The 21063-nt window shown below is 35.5% G+C and overlaps 1 pseudogene across 1 annotated transcript; it reads right to left on the minus strand.

Moving 5' to 3' along the window:
• Positions 1–14327: 14327 nt before the first annotated feature.
• Positions 14328–19717, minus strand: LOC308341424 (small ribosomal subunit protein RACK1-like; annotated as a pseudogene). Its single transcript has 2 exons — positions 19555–19717; positions 14328–15267 (listed from the first exon to the last, which is right to left on the minus strand). The product of its transcript is annotated as a small ribosomal subunit protein RACK1-like (transcript).
• Between the last annotated feature and the right edge of the window lie 1346 nt (positions 19718–21063).

Genomic DNA, 21063 nt, shown 5'->3' on the forward strand with positions numbered 1-21063 from the left:
AATTGAAGAGAAAAAAATAACCTACGAAATTCTTGTGATATCTTTATATACAAGTTCAAGAATCATTAAGTAGCTGTCACTCTTTCTTCTCCAGCATCAATTACTCTGTTCTGGATTTACTTACTCCACTCCGTATAATGAGCCCCCAGAGCACATTTCATTGCAGGGGAAAGCACACATTCTTCACTTGAGGTCAGTGGGATGTGGTTAATTTGAAATCACTTAAACTATTATATCTGTCAAGTGCAGTTATTTTATTTTCAATTTACATCAGTGTTTTAGTATGCATGTTGGTTACTGGGTCAAACTGGCAGATTAATTTAGGAGAATTTGGTTGCAATGTTCTTCATGACTGTCATTTATATGCAGGCCACTACTGAAAGTTAATACCTGCCCATTAAAATCGATTGCCAAAGATATCACACTTAATGTAAACAATAATGTATAGATCAAAAAGTGGTGCTAAATTAAAGATTATGGTTTACAGTTCCTATGGTATGGGGGCATTCAGTTATGGAAAATATTTCAGGAAAATTGGACTTTGGAAGCAACAAATTGCTAAAAGAGACATTCAGAATGCTCTAAGAGACCTGACAATAGTCTGGTAGGGCTTTTTGAGTTCTTGTTATTATAATCTATTATTCTTCATTATAGCCAGGATTTCAAATAGTGTATTTATAGTATGTGATATTGTGTGTGTGCGTGTAGAGGAAGAATATCAAGCCATTTAAAGGCAAAATTATTTGAAAGTGAATAGTACATTGGAATAAACAGTCTAGGTTAGACTTGAAGAAGCACAAGGGTACTGAAACACTAGCACGGTCTATCCCATAATTAAATGGCTAGGCATTAATAAAAAGTAATAGAATTAAAATGAGCATTTGGGTAATATACTACCACAATATCCTATGTACTACATTAGCAAATTATATTTTTACCATATGTAGGCCTGCTTTTATCATTTTATAATACTGCCAACAATATTGAACATTTGAAAGTCTATGACTTTCTTGGAAGTTTTAAAATAAGGTAAAGCCCTGAATAATAGTTATCTGAGTTGCAAAGTTTAAAAAAAATTAAAAAAAAAAATGATAAAAACCGATGAGATTCCAAAATTTTTCATTTCCTCAAGAAGGAAGAACCATCTACTCCACAAATAGTGCTTTGAAGTTATACCTCTTTTATGGAAGTTGTAGGACAGACGGAAATAGATCATCACCTTTATTCACAGGCATCCAGAAAACTATAATAAACATCTGTGCAAAGCTGGAACACACATACACACACCACATAGCCCGAGAAGACCTAGAGATGTATAGAAGCAACCCACATGAAACCTTCTGACTTGGCAGAAACTTCAAAAGCTGGTGCTTTGAAACACTACATAATACTGCATCGAGGATAAGGGAGCAAGAAAGTATGGCTGGTAGGAAGTCGTGAGATTTTTTTTCTATCTGGGGAGTGTAAGTCCATTCCTATCCCATTCCCATGTCACTTCCCTGAGATTTCAGAAATATCCAGCTTCTTGCTTGTGAGTTTTGATCCATTACATGTATCTCTTTAAAAGTCATATATTTCTCGGGGCGCCTGGGTGGCTCAGTGGGTTAAGCCTCTGTCTTCAGCTCAGGTCATGATCGTAGGGTCCTGGCATCAAGCCCCGCATCAGGCTCTCTGCCAGCAGGGAGCCTGCTTCCCCCTCTCTCTCTGCTGCCTCTCTACCTACTTGTGATCTCTCTCTGTCAAATAAATAAATAAGAAATCTTTTTTAAAAAAGTCATATATTTCTAATGTAGTAAGTAAAGCACAAACTATTATGCAATAAAAATTGGCTTTAAATGAAACATATTAACAACCCCCCCCAAAAAAACCCTTGAAACCTTTTAATTAAGTTTTTAAACACTTTATGTTCTACCTGTGTGTTCTTTGGGGAATATATTGTTTTTAATACCCTGACTTCGCCTGTTAACTAAAAGTTGAGAGAAGCAATTGTAATTTTGCTTTTCTTGATGTCTTTCTAGACCATTTGACACTGAAGATTACATTCTAGTGGCTAATTCAAAAGTGTATACTTACAGAAGAGAAAAAAGTACTAAAGTAAATATTTTTCAAAGTATCTTGGCGCTATAGTTAATGATCAGGTTGCTAGGTTAAAAGTGGTTAACTGAAAAATTTTTAAGTCAGCAGAGCTCTATTTGAGAATCCCTAACATGAGTTTCTATTCACATTTGTTTCTGCAGAAATTCATTCAGTAAGATGATAATTGGTATAATTGGTATATACTAAAAGGTTTCATAGTCAAGTTTGAGAAGTACAAGATTAAACTGTTAAACTGCTTTTTTTTGTTTGGTGTAATTTTACTGGGCTAATATGCATATGATCATGAAACACTTTTTTGCAGGAGCCACAAGATCATCATCTGGGGCATTCTACACCTACATCTAATAGCATTGCTGAATCTGAAGGTTATCCCAAGTTGTTATCTCTGGCCCAGTCTTTCTCAAATAATGTTATTCATCAGAATCATCTGCAAGGCTTTACATAAAAATGCTGGGAACACATCCCTGATTTATTGAACGGGAGTAACAGGGGTAGGGTAGAGTCTTTAATCATATCGTTTTCACAAGCTCCACGAATCACTATTGAAGAAACACTGCTATGAATATTACTATTACTTTTCGCTACAATTTCCATCTTCACTTATGTCTCTATATCCATCCAATGTTGTCTATATTTTGTAGCTCAAGAATCTTCCCTTACAAGCCAAATTAAAATAACAATATTCTAGATCAAAGTATATAGTAACTGTTTAAGCAGACTATTCATAACATTAGATACTCTAATAGTATAGCAATCTATGAAAGTTGAAACTGTAATAAGAGAACTTTAAATAATATGGAAGAAAAATAATTTCTCTAACAACTCAAGGCTCTCCTCCTTCAAAATCCAGCTGAATGCTTATCATCTTTAAAACTTCCTGTTTCCACAAAACTCTGAACACTTATCAGATCTAAATTTAGTTATATATTTTGTTTAACATAATTTCATTTATCTATCACTTTAGAATTTTTTTTTAAAGTCACAGAACCTCATAGGAGGGATATTAGTGATAATTTACTATAACTTCCCAGCACATGCTGAAATGTTCTCTAAAAGACTTTGTACTCTTGGTTTTATAAGTCTCATTGTGAATGTTTTTCTTGTTTCTATCTCTCAGACATTATAAAAAAAACACTCATTTCTTTTCTAGCTGTATTAGATGCAATTAATGAATGTTGTTGACTGACAAATGAGTTGGTCTTCCATAAAATTTACTGTTTAATCTACATTATTTTCTATTATCAAAATGAATAGGCTTTAAGTGCTTCACTTAAAAATGAGTAATAAAATGACCAGTAAATAAGTCATGATTTTATTATCTACTTGTTAATAGCTAAGGCTCTTGGTTGCCAATGATAGCACCCTAGCTCAAACTACTTTAATAAAAAATGGAACGCATTTCTTTTTAAATGAAAAAAGCAGGCTAAGGCAGCCATTAGCAGAATTACACCCAAGTACCCAAAGACATCAGTAGTATTCTCTCTGCTACTCTCAGCCCTGTTTTTCTGGAATTGGCATTTTTCTCACTGGGTTTCCTGATGCTATCAAAGATGGCTAAGGAGCAGCTTTAAGATTCTATTTCAAATACTCAGCTAATCCAAATGCAAAATATCTTGTGCCCAAAATGACAAATTCTAGAGTGGAATCTTACTGGCTCAGCTTCAGTTGCAGACCCACCCCTGAGGCAATTATAGTTTTTATTGGTAGAATATTCTGATTGACCAGATGATTATGCCCAGCTTTGTCCCCAATCCCATTGAAAGTGACCAGTGAGTGACAGATCATTTTTCAGAGGAAATAAGGGATGTTGTTACCAAAATAGGAGGAAGAAATGCTAAGTAGATGAAAATAAGTGTTTTTGGAGATCTGGGATCAACTTATTATACTCTGCCAACTTTGGCCTGTGTTCTCTATGAAATACTATTTATTTAGTTGATGAGTTCAGATTTCATTGATAGCAGTTAATACTTTGAAAAAGGCAATTATTTTCACAGCTAGAGGGAAAATATGATGATATATTCTTTATATCATATGATTGTATTTTAAGAGTTAACAATTCTAATTCTAAAAGACATGGAAGCTAACCATTTGATTAATACCTAAAGTTTCAATTCATGTACCAATTCATTAATCATAAGCATTTGCATGTTGTGCATGGGAGATGCATAATAGGTGTGATTTCATAGTCATGAGAATAAAATTTACAAAAACGTGTATTTACATAAAAAATGAAAACCAATTCAAGTATTAAAATGCAAAATGCTATCTTTCTGTGGCTTCTATTCTGACACTTAGCATGTGGATATTTTCCTTCCAAAATAATCAGTCAAAGCAAAAAAAAAAATTATTAGAACAAGTCATGTCAATACTACCTTTTAAACAGCTTTTTTTTTAAATTTTTATTTATTTATTTGACAGAGATCACAAGTAGGCAGAGAGGCAGGCAGAGAGAGAGGAAGGGAAGCAGGCTTCCCGCTGAGCAGAGAGCCCGATGCGGGGCTTGATCCCAGGACCCTGGGACCATGACCTGAGCTGAAGATAGAGGCTTTAACCCACTGAGCCACCCAGGCTCTACCTTTTAAAAAAAAAATGCTAAAATATTGTACCTATGGATAAGGAATTAAAAACAGAACAAAATGTATTCTTAGAAAGTTGAAGTCAAAATAATGTCCTTCATAGAATATTCACAATGACAGATTTTACTTATTCCATTAACTTTCCCATTCTATTAAGACCCTTTGAAACTACCTTTTGGGAAGAGCCCTCAAGACCCGTTTATAAGCCACTTCAGAAAGTATCTTTGTTATTATTATCACATCACATATCTTCTTTATAATTAATTAAAACAATTTAAATCTACAACTTCCTCAACAGATTGGACTTAAAGTGACTCCCAGTTAATTCCTATAATCGTATATATCCCAAAAGATAGACTTGTCATGGTAGAAGACATTCAAAGAATGGATCACATCAAGTCAGTTCCAAATAAAATATTTTTCTTATATAAAATTATCAAAAAATATTTTAGGTAATTACCACATCTTCAGAATACGTGGCCAACCTTCAAGGACAAAACTAAGGTGAAAAACTTCCATCTGAGAAATGTCATTACTTTATGGTCACCCTTAATATTTACATATTTACTGTGCATTATAAAAGTAAATTGAACTATGTAGATAAGACATAGTTCATTTTTTAGAGTTGAAAGACCATATTAAAGGTGAGGTCTGAAAAGAAGGGATGGGGCACCTGTGTGGTGGAGTCAGTTGAGCATCAGACTTTTGGTTCCAGCTAACATCAGTGTCTTGGGGCATGGGATAGAGCCTTGCATCAGGCTCCATGTTCAGCAGGGAGTCAGCTTGAGATTCTCTCTCTCCCTCTTCCTGTCTCTCCCCCTGTTCACTCACTCACTCTCAAATAAGTAAATCTGAAAAAAATAATAAAAAATTTAAAAAGGGACTAATATGAATTCATTTTAGGATAAATGCCCTTTATGAGGTAATTTTTAATACACATAAATATCCTTTTAGCTATTTTTCATTAAATCTTAAATTTTATAATACTTTTTAAACTCCTATCACAATGTTTTACCATCTCTAACACAATGTTTCTTTAGCTGAAAAGCAGAACAATCTCAAAATCATAACTTTCAGTGAAATCAATCAGCTGATAAAATGGCAGGCTCATGCTTCTGCTAGGATTAGTGTGCTGATGAAGCCAAGTTCACAGGTTTGATCCCTAAGTGGGCCAATTTACTTTGCTGCAGGCAGTCCCTTAGACCCTGGCCTGACATCCTGCAAATGGGAACCATCAGTCATAAGGAGAAGCTGGGAAAAAAAGTGGGGGTGGACTAGAGCCAACTCATCCCCACTGTAGGAAAACAACTTCATATCCAGGCCAGCTGATGGCTATGTGGTAGCATTTCTCCTGTAAATAAGAGAGGGAGCTATCTTCCAAATGATAGTGAATTGGCACAGGTCAGAGTGTAAATATGATCTCCAGAAATATACTTTAAGATAAAGTATGTCAACAATTACTGAACTAGTAATTAATTGTTGGTTTGATGAGGGTTGAACCAAGTATGCTAGAAGGTTTATAGAGACCCCAAATGAATTTATTTATAATGTATTCATTACTAACTTCCAAAAAATATTGGCTGCAGCTCAAACAAAAGAGAAAATGTAGCTACTAGCTGAGTAATTATGTTAATAGACTGGATAAAACAAAAATCATCAAAGCATTATGTGTCAAAGTTTTATTTAACTCATTAATGAGGGAACTAGCGAGATGAAAAGGTAATTCCCAATAAAATTTAAGAACTGAAATTTTTTTAGTAGGAAAAATATAAAAGCTGGACTGAGTACCAAATTAGATATAAAATGGTTAAAATCCTACAGGGCTATAAAACTATCATACCTTACCAGTTTACAGAACTGTAAAATGGCCCTAATCAGTTGTGCAAACAAAGCTATATTCCCTTAGAGCATATTAGAAACAGCTGGGGAGTTTTAAAAACACTGATAACGAGATCTTACCCCCCAATAGTCTGACTTAATTGGAAACTGGGTAAGGCCTGAGCAGCAAGATTATTAAAGCCTTCCCAGCTGATTCTAATGTGCAGCCATGTCTGAGAACCACTGCCCTAGGAAGTGACGTGGCCTTTCACAAGAGCTTTCAACAATGTGCCCTTCCACCTTGCTACTCACAATGTGTAGCATTGTCTGGCAGCACTGCCATCACCCGAAGCTGTTAATTCAGTTTGGGGGTTCCCATTTCAGATATGTGGAGTCGATCTACATTTAAAAAAAAATATCACCAGGTAATTCAGGTTCACATTAAACTTCGAGAAGTACCCTTCTAACATATTGAAAGGACTTGAAATTACTTTTTTTCCCCTTATTTCCAAGCTTTAGGAAAATTTTCCTAAACCTAAACTGTTACATATCTCCAAAACAGCCCCAAATAGCACTTTAACAATAATGACATTTGTGAAGAGGAAAGTCAACTCTTAAGCTGAGAAATCTGCCCTAGATCAGTCAATGGTCCTACTACCCAGGATCCTCAGCTACCAGGGGCACCTGGGATATAGACTTAGGAGTATTTTAGAAGAATAGAAGGGTGTTTAAGGGATCTTAGAGTTAAGCATTATTCTTTATGTACTGCCTTTACTAAGGGCTACTGGAAAATGGAAAAGGGGTTGTCAGATATGAGCCAGGCCTTTTTAACCACTAGCCAATCATGTAACAAGTGGGATATACTAGCTATGGAGGGAAAAAAAAAAAAAAAAAGGTCAATGCCTAACTACAACAAAATACAAACTTTTCAGTGAAAATGTTTAAACAGCTTACTCGGCATCAAGTTCCTAAAATTTTGAGGGTCAGTGTATCCACCCAGACTTACTGTTAATTATATTTTGTAAAAGGCTGACAAGAGAGTTTACTGTGCCCTAAGTTTTCATACTCAAGTATTGATCAGGCAACAAAACCCTCTATATAGATAATGACATGAAAACATGAATAATGTTCTAAAGTGGAAATCTCCAGAAATGAGTTTTTCACTTTGTTATTCACTTAGATATTCACAAAGTATGGTAACTATATTCAATCTGCAAAGTTCTACCATTTAAACAAATTTTTGATTCATGTATTTATTATATATTTATTGAGTACTGAGTACTTTTCTATGTTTACAGTTGTGAAGAAAAACATGGTCCCCATCTTTATGGAGCTTACAGTCCAGTATAGGAACAAGGGTAGTAAACAAATGAATAAAATAACAAATGTTTTTGTTATTAAAAAGAAAAGCTTGGTAGGTATTATAAAAACAGGGTAATTTAAATGAAAATTATTTACCCAATGTGTAAATAAATTTATTACCTGTAGCTTTACAAGTCTTCACAAATAAGTTCTCAAATCATAAAAATTTTAATCAAAGAATATATAAATTAGTAGCTATACATTTCACTAAGGCTGCCAAATGTACTTGACTCTGCTTAACTCCTCCAATGATACAAAACATCCAAAAGTTCTGACAATGCTTCTCTGACCTTCTTTTTCTTCACTATGGCAAATATTGATAGTTTTCTCTGAGCAGCTGAACGTGTGATATATCTTCCAAAGACCTAAAAAAAATCAGAGACTTTAGTTAGGGCAGAGATGAAATGTAAATATTGATTCAGGTACCTTAAATCCTCTCTGGAACAGTAATGGAAATTATATATATTTACACACATACACACACACACACACACACCCACACACTTAGGTAATCTCCAATTTCAAAGATGCTGCTTTGGTGTATTTCATTAAACCCAGCAGAAAACTATAAATAATATCACAAGTGAAAACGTATAAAGCATGCTTTATATGCATGCTTAATTTGTCATGATTATAACTGCTATCATTTGCATTATTTATCTAGAATGCCTCCTATCCCCTTATCTCATTCATTAACTTTCATTATTACTGGTTCCTCTATCCCCTTACCTCTAAGCTTCCCCTGAAGTCTGTTTCCTTCCCTCTTTATTCTCAGGTGGTCAATTTGAGACACACTTTTCAAGTTGTGATTTTCAGAACACATAGACCTACACTTCTATTCTCCTTCCTCCAAGGAGCCCAGGAAGAGAAAAATATGCCAGATAATTCAACAATGAATGTACCCACACATAATCAATAAGGAACTGCATCAAATGTTCTTTCTACATTGTCATCCCCTATTTTCCCCCAGTTTTATTGAGATATACTTGACATATAACATTGCATGAGATTTAGTTGTACAACATGGTGTTTCATATACTTATATATTGTAAAATGATTAGTATACTCAGTTTAGTCATCATCACACACTGTTAAAACTTTTTCCCTGTAATGAGAACTTTGAAATCTACACAACTAACAACTTTCAAATACACAATGCAGCACTAGTAACTTTAGTCACCATACTGTACATTACCTTTCAATGACTTTTTTTTTTTAAGATTTTATTTATTTATTTGTCAGAGAGAGGGAGCAGAAGCATGGAGAGCTGTAGGCAGAACAGGCAGAGCAGGCAGAGGGAAAAGCAGGCTCCCTGCTCAGCAAGGAGCCCGATGCAGGACTCGATCCCTCGACCCTGGGATCATGACCTGAGCTGAAGGCAGATGCTTAACCAATTGAGCAACCCAGGCATCCCACCTTTAAATGACTTCTTTATTTTATAAGTGTAAGTTTGTACTTTTTCATGCCATTCACCCATTTCTCCCACACACCAAATCTAACAACCATTTATCTATTCTCTGCATCTATGAAATTCTTTTTTAGTTTCTACATATAAGTAAGATCACATATTTGTCTTTCTCTGACTTATTCCACTTACCATAAGGTCCACTCATACTGGATTTCCTACCTTTTTACGGCTGAATAATATTTCAGTGTATGTGTGTATACACAAAATGTATGTACAAATTTCCTAATCCATTCATCTGTCAGTGGTCACATAGGTTATACCCATGTCTTAGCTATTGTAAATAATGCTGTAATGAACATGCAGGGGCATAAATTTTTTCAAGATCGTGATTTCATTGCCTTTGGATATATACCCAGAAGCAAAATTGCCAAATCAAAAGGTAGTTCTATTTTTTAATTTTGGGGGAACCTCCACACTGTCTTCCATAGTGATTGCAACAATTAACATTCCCAAACAGTGTACAAAGTTTCCCCTCTTCTCTACAGCTTAGCTAACATTTGTTGTATTTTTTTTCTCTGAAGATAACCATCCTAATGGAAATGAGGTAATATTTTACCGTGGTTTTCATTTATATTTTCCTGATGGTTAGTGGTGACCTGTTGGCCATTTGTAGGTTTTCTTTGAAAAAATGTCTATATATAGGTCCTTTACCTATTTTTAACAAATCGGGTTTTTTTGCTGTTGAGTTGTATGTGTTCTTTATATATTTTAGATATCAACCCTTATGAGATACAAAATATGCAATTATTTTCTTCCATTCTGTAGGTTGCCTTTTCTTTCACTGATTCATTCTGTGCATAAGCTTTTGACTTTGATGTATTTTCATTTGTTGAAAGTTTTTCTTCTGTTGTTTGTGCTGTGCTTTTGATATTGCCTCCAAATAGTGCCAAAACTTATGTCAATGAACTTCTTTCCTATGTATTCTTCTGAAAGTTTTATGCTATCAGGTCTTATTTTTAAGCTTTTGATCCATTTAAAGTTAATTTTTGTGAGTGGTATGCGATAGGGTTCCAATTTTGTTGCTCTGTGTGTGCTTCTCCAGTTCCTCAGCACCACTTATTGAAGAGCTATTCTTTCTCCATGAGATATTCTTGGCTCCCTTGTCAAATATTAGTTAACTATATATACCAGGTTTTGATTCCAGGCTCTCTATTCTGTTCCATTGGTCAATGCGTCTATTTTTGTTATCATACTGTTTTTATTACTTGGCTTTGTAGTATAGTTTGAAATCTGGAAGTGTGATACCTCCAACTTTGTTCTTTTCTTTTAGGATTGCTTTGGCAACTTGGGGTCTTTTGTAGTTCCACACAAATTTTAGGATTATTTCTTCAATTTCTGTGAAGAATGTCTAGTTTTTGATGTGAATTCCACTGAATCTATAGATGGCTTTGGGTAGTACAGACATTTAACAACATTTTTCCAACCTATGAACATGGGATATCTTTCCATTTGTGTGTGTCTTTGATTTGTTTACCACTACGTTTTATAATTTTCATTGTATAGATCTTTTATTTCCTTGGTTAAATTTATTCCTATTTTATTGTTTTTGATACTATTGTGAATGAAGTGATTTTTCTTTTTTAGATGTGTCGTTAGTGCAAATGAAAGCAATTGATTTTTCTATGCAGATTTTGTATTCTACCACTTAACTAAGATTGATTAAGTTTTGTTTTTTTTTTAAGATTTTATTTATTTATTTGACAGACAGAGATCACAAGTAGGCAGAGAGGCAGGCAGAGAGAGAGGAGGAAGCAGGCTCCCCGCTGAGCAGAGAGCCCGATGCGGGGCTTGATTCCAGGACCCTTGGATCGTGACCTGAGCCAAAGGCAGAGGCTTTAACCCACTGAGCCACCCAGGCGCCCTGATTAACAGTTTTTTGACTGATTCTTTGTGCTCTTGTAGATACAGGATTCTATCTTCAGGAAAAAACCCTAACAATTTTAATTCATCCTTTCCTAGTGGGTAGCCTTTTATTTCTTTGTCTTGCCTAATTGTTCTAGCTTAACTTCCAATAATATATTGAATAGGACTGGTGAGAATGAACATCTTTTCCTTGTTCTCAATCTTAGGGGAAACACTTTGAATTGATCTCCATTAAGTATAATGTTAACTGTTAGTTTGTTGTATATGCCCTTCATTAAGTTTAGGTAGGTTTCTTCTATACCCAATCTGTTAGGGGGTTTTATCATGAAAGGATGTTGTATCTTATCAAAGGTTTTTCTGCATCTATTAAAACAAATCATGCAATTTTAGTCTTTCATTTTATTGATATAATGTAGTACATGTACTGATGTTTGTATGTTGAACCATTCTTGCATCCTAAGGATCAATCCCATTTAGTCATGGTATATAATCCTTCTACTGTGTTCTTGAATTTGTTAGCTTACTAAATCAATCAGTTTACTAATATTTTGTTGAGAATTTTTACATCTATCTTCATCAGGAATATTGGTCTATGGTTTTCTTTTCTTGTGGTATTCTTATCTGGTTTTGTTATCTGGCATCATAGAATGAGTGTGGAAGTGCTTCCTCCACCTCAATATTTTGGAAAAGTTTGAGGAGTATTGGGGTTAATTATTCTTAAATATTTGGTAGGATTCTCCAAGGAAACCATCTGGTCCTTAAGTTTCCTATTGCAACTTTGACTACTAATTCAATCTCTTTATGCCTTATTTCTCTGTTCAAATTTTCTTTTTCTGCCTGATTCCGTCTTGGTAAATTGTGTGTTCCTAAAAATGTATCCATTTCTTTTAGGTTATGTAATTTGTTGGCATTTAACCGTTCATAGTAGTCTCGTAATTTTATGTCTTTCTTTAGTATCAGATATATTGTTTTCAGTTTTAAGTTTGAGTCTTTTTTCTTAATCTAGCTAAAGATTTGTCCATTTTGCTTATCTTTTCTATTCTTTTTTTCTGGTCTCTATTTCATTTGTTTCTACTCTCGTCTTTAATATTTCCTTACTCCTGGTAACTTTGGGCTTTACATTTTCTTATTTTCTATTTCCTTGAGGTGTAAACTGAGATTGTTTATTTGATCAAACTTATTATATGCATTGATTGCTAAAAGCTTTCAGAACTGCTTTTGCTGCATCCCACAATATTTAATATTGTGTTTTTATGTTCATATGTTTCTGGATCAGTTACTCCCATTTTTATTTCTTCTAAACAACCACTGAGTCAAAGAAGTGTGTTGTTTAGTTTCCATGTATTTCTAGATCTTCTCACTTCCCTCTTGTTGATTTCTAGTTTCATACCATTGTGTGAAAAGACGGTTGGTATGATTTCAGTCTTCTCAAATGTGTTAAGATTTGTTTTGTGGCCTATCATATGATCTATCCTGGAAAATATTCCATGTACACTTGAAGAATGTGTATTCTGCTGGTTCGGGATGGAATATTCTGTAAATGTCTTTTAGGTCTATTTGGTCTAATTCTATTTTGTCCTGATATATAAAGTCCTATATTACCTTATCTGATTTTCTGTCTGGGTGATCTGTGCATTGTTGAAAGCAGGGTATTAAATTCACCATTACTACAGTGTATTGTCTATTTCACCCTACAGGTCTGTTCATGTTTTATATATTTAGTAATCTTATGTTGGGTACATAAATGCTTACAAATGTTATATCCTCTTGTTGGACCCCTTTATCCTTAAAGAATGATTTGTTAGTGAAGTCTTTGACTTAAAGTCTATTTGTTTGGTTATAACTACTTTCTGCTTTCTTTTGGTTTCCTTTTGCATGGAATATCTTCATTTCTTTATTTTTCCATCTGTGTGTGTGTCCTTAAAGCTGAAGTGAATCTCTTTCGGGTGGCAGTTGTTCTTGTTTTTTTAATCCATTCAGCCACTCTTTTTATTGTAGAATTTCATCCATTTACATTTAAAGTAATTATTGATAGGTATGGTAGGTACTTACTATTGTCATTTTGTTAATTGTTTTCTGGCTATTCTACAGTTCCTTTTGTTCTTTTTCTCTTGCTCTCTTCCGCTGAGATCTTATTATTTTCTGTTGTAGTACGCTTAGAATTCTTTAATTTTGTCTTTTGTATGTCTATTATAGGGTTGACCTTGCAATTATCATAAAGCTTATATTAAACATGTTTATAACAGTCTATTTTAAATTGACAGCAACTTACATTTAAGCACATAAAGCTCTATGTTTGTATCCATTAACAAATTATTGTAGGTATAGTTTGACTTTTGTCTTTCACTTTCATAATAGATTTATAAGTTATGTACATAACACTATTACAACATTAGAATATTCTTAATTGTATATTTACCTTTACCAATAAGATTTATACTTTTATGTTTTCCTGTTACCAACTAGTGTCCTTTTTATTTAGGTTGGATAACTTCCTTTATCTTTTCTTTTAAGTCCAGTCTAGTGGTGATGAACTCCTTTAGATTTTGCTTGTCTGGAAAACTTTTTATATTTCCTTCAGTTCTGAAGGACAATTTTACCAGGTAGAGTATTCTCAGTTGGAAAGGTTTTTGTTTTGTTTTGTTTTGTTTTCCTTAGGACTTTGAATATATTGTACCACTCCTTCTGGTCTTCAAATCTTCTGCTAAAACATCTGCTGACAATCTTGTGTGGGTTCCCTTATAAATAGTTATATTTTTCCCTTGTTGCTTTTAAGATTCTCTCCTTCTCTTTAACTTTTGACAATTTAATTATAATGTATCCTAGTGTGAGTTTTTGAATTTATCCTATTTGGAACTCCCTGGGATTCCTGGATCTGGATTTTCTTTTTTGCCCTCAGGTTAAGGAAGTTGTCAACCATTATTTCTTCAAGTAAGTGTTTTGCCCTTTTCTTTCTGTCTGCTCCTTCTGGGTCTCCTATAATGTGAAAATTGGTCTGCTTGATGATGTCCCATAAATCCGTTAAGCTATTTTCACTGTATTTTTTTTTCTTTTTGCTTCTCATTGTTCTTTCTTTGCATTCATTCATCTTTTCTTCCACTTTATCTAGTCGGCTCTTGAACCCCTCTACTGAATTTTTCAGTTCAGTTATTGTATTCCTCTATGATTTTTGTTTGATACATTCTTATATTTTCAGTCTTTTTGTTGAAATTTTCAATTTGTTCATGTATTGTTCTTTTGATCTTGGTGAGCTTTTTTTTTTTTTTTAAGTCAGAAAACAAAGTTTTATTCCTAAAGCTCTGCCATATTTCTAGCAGGTGCATCCTATGGTCACTTGCCGTGAACCAGGTTGTATGCATAGCCAGCAGGGTCTGGCCATCAGCAGAAAAGGCCAGAAAGGTACACTGGGGTGGCTCTGCATTGCTGCTGGTACTGATAACTTCTAGCTTTAGTTCACCTACAATGATCTTGCCTTCCAAGTCCCAGATCTTGATGCTGGGGCCTGTGGCAGCACAGAGCCAGTATACATTTAGGACTGAATCACAGGGCATTAATGGTGTCCCCACACTCAAGAGTATAAAGGTGCTTGCCTTCGTTGAGATCCCATAGCATGGCCTGGCCATCCTTCCCTCCAGAAGGGCAGAGGAATCCATCTGGAGAGAAAGTCAAGTGTTCAGGTTGCCTATGTGGCTGATATGATTGGTCTTCAGCTTGTAGTTTGCCACACTCGATACCTTGACCAGCTTGTCCCAGCCAAAGGAGACAATCATGGCATTTTGCTATTGGGTGAAAAACAGACACAGGATACCTACTCTGATGGTATATTTGCATACACCCAGAGTATTCCACAGCTGATAGTTTTATCTCGGGAGCCAGAAATAATTTGCCAGTTGTCAGAGAAGGCCACACATAGCACATCTTTGGTATGTCCCATAAATCTGTGTGTGGTGGTACCCATTGTGAGATCCCAAAGATGAAGGATTCCATCCCAGGAGCCCAGGAGAGCAAAGTGGCCATCTGAGGAGATGACAATGTCACTAACAAAGTGGAAATGACCCCAAAAGCAAGGGTTCCAGATATGTGCTTAAACTTCTTTCCCAAAGACAGTAGTGACCAATTTTGATGTGAGTTTTTTCCTTCCACCTGATGTGCCGGGGTCACTCAGTTTCTGGATTTCTTTCAGAATGGATTCCATACACGGCTGCATATTTGGTGTGTATGTAGGAAGAGGTGAGGTCAGGAACCTCCTATGTTGCCATCTTAAACCAGACTCCCTGCTCTGAGCAACTTGAAGATGGAAATCTTTTCTTATTTATTGGGACTTGAGAGGTGCAATGAGTCACAGCTCTCTTTCTTCTCTTACTAAACTTTTCCATCTACTTCATCATTCTCCTTGTCACTATAGGTAAGTTGGTCATACTCCTGTCCATGGGTAATATCTTCTTCATTCACAAAGGCCCATTTCTTTCTCTCCTGCTCAAAAGCAAAGTAGGAACAGTGTTTTTGAGATGAATTTTTCTTATTCAGATGGATATAACAAGAAATAATGTGTGAATTTTCTCAGGAAATTTCCCTTTAGATGATACAAGAGATGAAGATTCTGGGATATTAAGGGTAGATGGACTGTAGTGAGAATTCAAACTATAGAAATGTTTAATTCACTCATCAGTTTGAAGCCAAAGGCTAAGAATGAATTCTTAAGACATCCTTGGTGCAAAAAAATGGTTTTATTAAAGCACAGGGGCAGGACCTGTGGGCAAAAAGAGCTGCACTGGGATCAGGAGGAGTGGCGCATCATCTACGTTCAAGTTGGGAGAGAGTTTAGGTTTCTAAGGAATTTTGGAAGCAAGGTTTCTAGGACCTTGAGAGGGCTAGCTATTGTTGGGAAAAGTCACTCATTACCATCTAATAAAACCTTAATCATGAGACCCTTCAGTTGTATATCGGTGGGTCATATACTTAGGGGATGACTGCCAACATGTATCTTGGGGGTTAGAGATAAAGTATACAAAGGAATTTTTATACATTAAAGTAGACTTATAGGATCATGTGGATTGGGCTAAGATTAGCTTTTGCCCTTAGCAAAGTATTAACATCAACCACCTGAGTTCCTGGAGGAATGTCACTTTGCCTGTTTCAAGGACTTGTCAATGGGCTGTAGGCAAAAAACAATAAATTTTTTTTTGCCTTTGTTTTCCATATCAACTTTTACAATGACAGGCTCTGGTCATATAGTATACAACATAGTTCCTGCTTTCATTAAGCTTACAGTCCAATGGGATGAACAGAGTGAACAACAATAACAATTTTAGATTTATAATGTTGGAAGAGAAAAAAGAACTTCTCATGATGCACAGTAATGAGGCAGAGCTATTCAGTAGTGTGGTTCAGAGAACATTCTCTCCCATTTTAGCAAGGCACTGTGCCCTAGATTAAAACAGAAACTTGCCCTTCCCTTACAAATTCACTGAGATCCCAGTATTTCCTCTGAAATATTCATTTCCAAATCCTTAAAACCAAAGCAAAACTCATCATACCTTTCAAAGCCTGTTTTTGTTTTTTTTTTCCTACTTCAGTTTTACCCTTGAGGGTATGCCAGGTCCTTTTAGTTAATAGGCTATAAACCCCAGTGTCCTAATATGCAAATAAGGCCAGGTCTGTAATTTTAGTGTTTTTAAACATATTCTCTCCTCAGACCTACACAAATATTTTGACCCAGGTTTCCCAACAGTGGCAGTTTTGACATTTTGAGCTAGATAACTCTCTACCATAGGGCTGTCCTGGACCCTGTAGGGTTTTTAGCAGCATCCCTGGCATCTATGAGTAAGATGCCGGTAGCATCTGCCCCCAAGTTGTAGCAACCAAAAACATCTCCAGACAGGACAAGTGTACCCTGGGGCATGAGATGAAAGTCTCACCCCCAGCCACCACCACCTTTCCCAAGTTGAGAATCACTGATTTGACAGTTTTGTTTCTCTGTTTCTGGGTAGAAATTCAATGTTAACTAGAGACTTAAACTACAAAGGACAGGCTCTTCCTGAGTTGTCTGTAGAGTACAGAGTTTAAGACCTCGTGGTAATTAATATCCAACTTTTGGTGTTTATGAAAACTGTATCCTCATTAAAAAAAAAAAAAAAAAAGTTTAAACACTGAAAAACTAACCATTGGGCAAGTGTTTAAATAAACACATCTGGGGGCACATCTTTTTTTTTTTTTTTTAATTTTATGTAGTTAATAGTCAGTGCAGTATTGGTTTCTGGAGTAGAATTCAGTGATTCCTCACTTATATACAACACCCAGTGCTCATCACAAGTGCCCTCTAAAGGCACATTCTCCTCCTGACAGGGGACACTTGTCTCTCACCAGGACAGGCTGGCACCTTGACTTCTCTGTTTAATTTCCCTAAGCTGCTGCAACCTCTACTGTTTCAACAACAGAACATTTTATCTGTGTTTCTTACCACAAGTCAGTGGGGAAGATCATTCTCCTGGCTGTCTGTATTACTCAGTCTTCAGGTCTGTACACTTTTAATTCAAATGGATGAAGCTGGAATTTTTAAAAAGGGAAGCTGAAAGATAGGTACAGAGCACAGCCTGTGATTACTCCCGTTAGGAATGTAACTTTCCACCTAAGCCAAGGAGCTGAGAGAATTCCTTCTCATCTCTGCTTGAGCCAAGAATTTATTAATTAATTTGCATATAATACTTAATTAATGAACAGTCTTTTTACAGACTGTCTCAGCAACACTTATCAAGCTGCAGTTTCTACAAACTGCCAGTTAAGATCTTCAAAAACTACCACTTAGAGTATTTTGACAAGATTTTTAGATCAGGGATTTATAATAAAGAGTATTAATGAATATTGAAATTATATAATTCTCAGTTTTAATTGTTTTCATAAAACATTTGCCCTATTTCCTGTTTAAAATATTTTACATGTGGATTGTGAAATGATATCAGTTTTTCAAAACTTTTTGGGTATTTCAATAAAGTTAGCTTACATCAACCTTCTGTCCAACAATTCTATTCCTACAAAATGCAAACACACATCCACAAAAGGCTTATACAATAATGTTCGTAGCAGTCTTATTCAGAATAGCCTAAAGCTGGAAACAACCCAAATGCCCATTAGAAAAATGATAAACTGGGTGCCTGGGTGGCTCAGATGGTTAAGCGTCTGCCTTCAGTTTGGGTCATGATCCTGGGGTCCTGGGATCAAGTCCCACATCGGGCTCCCTGCTCCTTGGGGATCCTGCTTCTGCCTCTGCCTCTCTCTTTCTCTATCTCTGATGAATATATAAATAAAATTTAAAAAAAGAAAAGAAAAAGAGAAACGTTAAACCAATCCTGTTCTATTCACACAAAGGAACACTACCTAACAGTCAATAGGAACAAAGGACTGTAAGTGCAACAAAATGTAATCATGTATATTGCAGACATTATGACAAGGAAAAGCAAAGCATCTACAGTGATAGAAGTCAGAAAATTGTTACATGTGGGCGGGGGGGGGGGTAGAAATAGATCAGGAAGGGCCATAAGAGGATTTGGGGTCTAATGGAAACATTCTATTATCTTATTTGATGATAGTATAAAAGTTTATATAAATTATCAAAACCCATTGAGCAACCAAAAATTGTTTTACTGAGTATAAATCAAACTATAAAAATGCAAAAATATATTGCCTATTAATTTTAGAAAAGGAGAAAAAATATTCATAATCCTACTATTTGAATATATCTTTATTTTTATTATTCTTCCATATCTCCTTAACCTGTAATCATAGAAGTTTTATAGGGATTGATCCCTAAACACCTCTTCTTTTCTATTTTCCTTCGTTCTCTGTGATTTCATCTAGTGTCATGGCTCTTAGTATTATCTGTGTAATTAATGATTCTCTAGTTCTGACATCTGCATGGATATCTAATGGACATTTCAAACTTAATATATCTAATATTAAGATCTTGAATTTGCCACCAAACCTTCTCTCGTCTTACAGTTTTTCCCATGTCAGTGAAAAAAGAAACCCGTTCCTCCAGTGGCTCAAACCTAAACTCAAAGTATGTTCTACTTATTCCTTTCACTTCTATCCACATATTCAGGAATCCAGCCATTTCTCATTCCTTCAACTGCTCCCCTCTATTTTGAGCCACCGAAATTTCTAGTCTGGATGATTCTAAGTCTTAAACTAGTCTCATTGCCTTTATCCCTTCTTCTCTACAGTCTGTTCTCCACACAGCAGTCGTGAAGATACTCTTAAAATACAAGTCAGAACCAGTTACTCATTTGCTGAAAATCCTGCAATGGCTTCCACCTCATTTAGGGTGCTGTGCTCAAAAAGGCTTTAGATCTGTCCACCCCAACCTCCACTTACTTCTTAGTTCCCATCTACTTTCACTGTCATCCTCAATCCTCTCCTTCAACTGTGCTGCCCTTTTTCGTGTTCCTGAGACACACCAGGTATAAATGCACTTCATATCCAGGGTCTCTGTGCCTGGAAACCATCCCCAAGATGTCTGCAGTATTCCTCTCTTCATCTCCTGTAGGTCTTAAGTTAAATGTTATTTTCTCTGTGAGGCTTTCCTCAGACACTCTAGCTGAAATTGCAACCTCTCCCCACCCAATACCCCAATGTTGAGTTTGGCCATGTAATTTATTTTCCAACTGGCACAATTAGAAAGTGAAAAGGAACATTATTGATAATTATGCTGATACAACAGTCATAAACCAGGACTGTTCCCCTTCCTGCCTTATTTTTTACTTTAGCCTTTATTTGGTTAATTGTGTGATTTTTCCTCCTCTAGAATGCAGGCTCCTTCAGGACACTAATTTTGTGCTTAGGCACATAATAAATGTTCAATAAATATTTATTAAATGAATGCGTTTTTAAATCAATATAAATGATTTGGCAGTTTTTTTTTTGGTTTATGTTATCAAATCCCCCACTTTCTCCTATTAAGGTAAATATCATTCATACTCTGAAAATGTTTGCAAAAAGTCTTAAATGGACAGATTCATTAATGGAGTCAAACTCAAAAGTAAGATAGGGTGATACACAACAATTGGAACAAAAAAGCATATACTCTTTTGTAAACAAATCTCAGTGTGGAGTTTTTTCAGTTAAAGAAAAAAATCCATGGCAAAAGAGAAAGTTTACCAGTTTTTCTGGTTGTTATTTTTTTTTAAGATTTTATTTATTTATTTGACAGGCAGAGATTACAAGTAGGCAGAGAGGCAGGCAGAGAGAGAGAGGAGGAAGCAGGCTCCCTGCTGAGCAGAGAGCCCAGTGCGGGGGCTCCATCCCAGGACCCTGGGATCATGACCCAAGCCAAAGGCAGAGGCTTTAACCCACTGAGCCACCCAGGCGCCCCCTGATTGTTATTTTTTAGTAAAGTTTCACATGGGTAGAAGGAGCTAAGCTTCTTTATCAATTGAAGAATGCTTACTATTGCCAATTTGTGATGAAAATGAAATATTAAGGAAATAGTTATTGGGTATCTATTAAGTGGAAATCAAAGAATTGGGTAGTAGGACAACAGAGACAACAGAGACATGATGAGATGGTAAGGCAATGAGGAAAAAAAAATCTGTACTTGCCCCTGCCTTAATCTCTTCTAAGTCTCTAAACAGTGTGCTCCCCAGCTCATCCAGCTTGCTTCTCTCACAGCACTGCCCACTAGGGAACACTGATATTCCAGCTACAGGAATAGAATACGGAAATGCCTTATTCTTCTACTTCAGCACTACCACAACTAGTTAGGAGATTCAAAATTAATTTATATTTAATCAGGAATCTTAAACTGTAATAAGGTAAAAATAAAGGCAAACAATAGAGAACAAAGGATTAATTTGTAAAATAGAATGTTGTCAAAATGGGTGCCGT

The sequence above is a fragment of the Martes martes genome (assembly GCF_963455335.1).
Source record: "Martes martes genome assembly, chromosome: 1".
Taxonomy (NCBI): Eukaryota; Metazoa; Chordata; class Mammalia; order Carnivora; family Mustelidae; genus Martes; species Martes martes.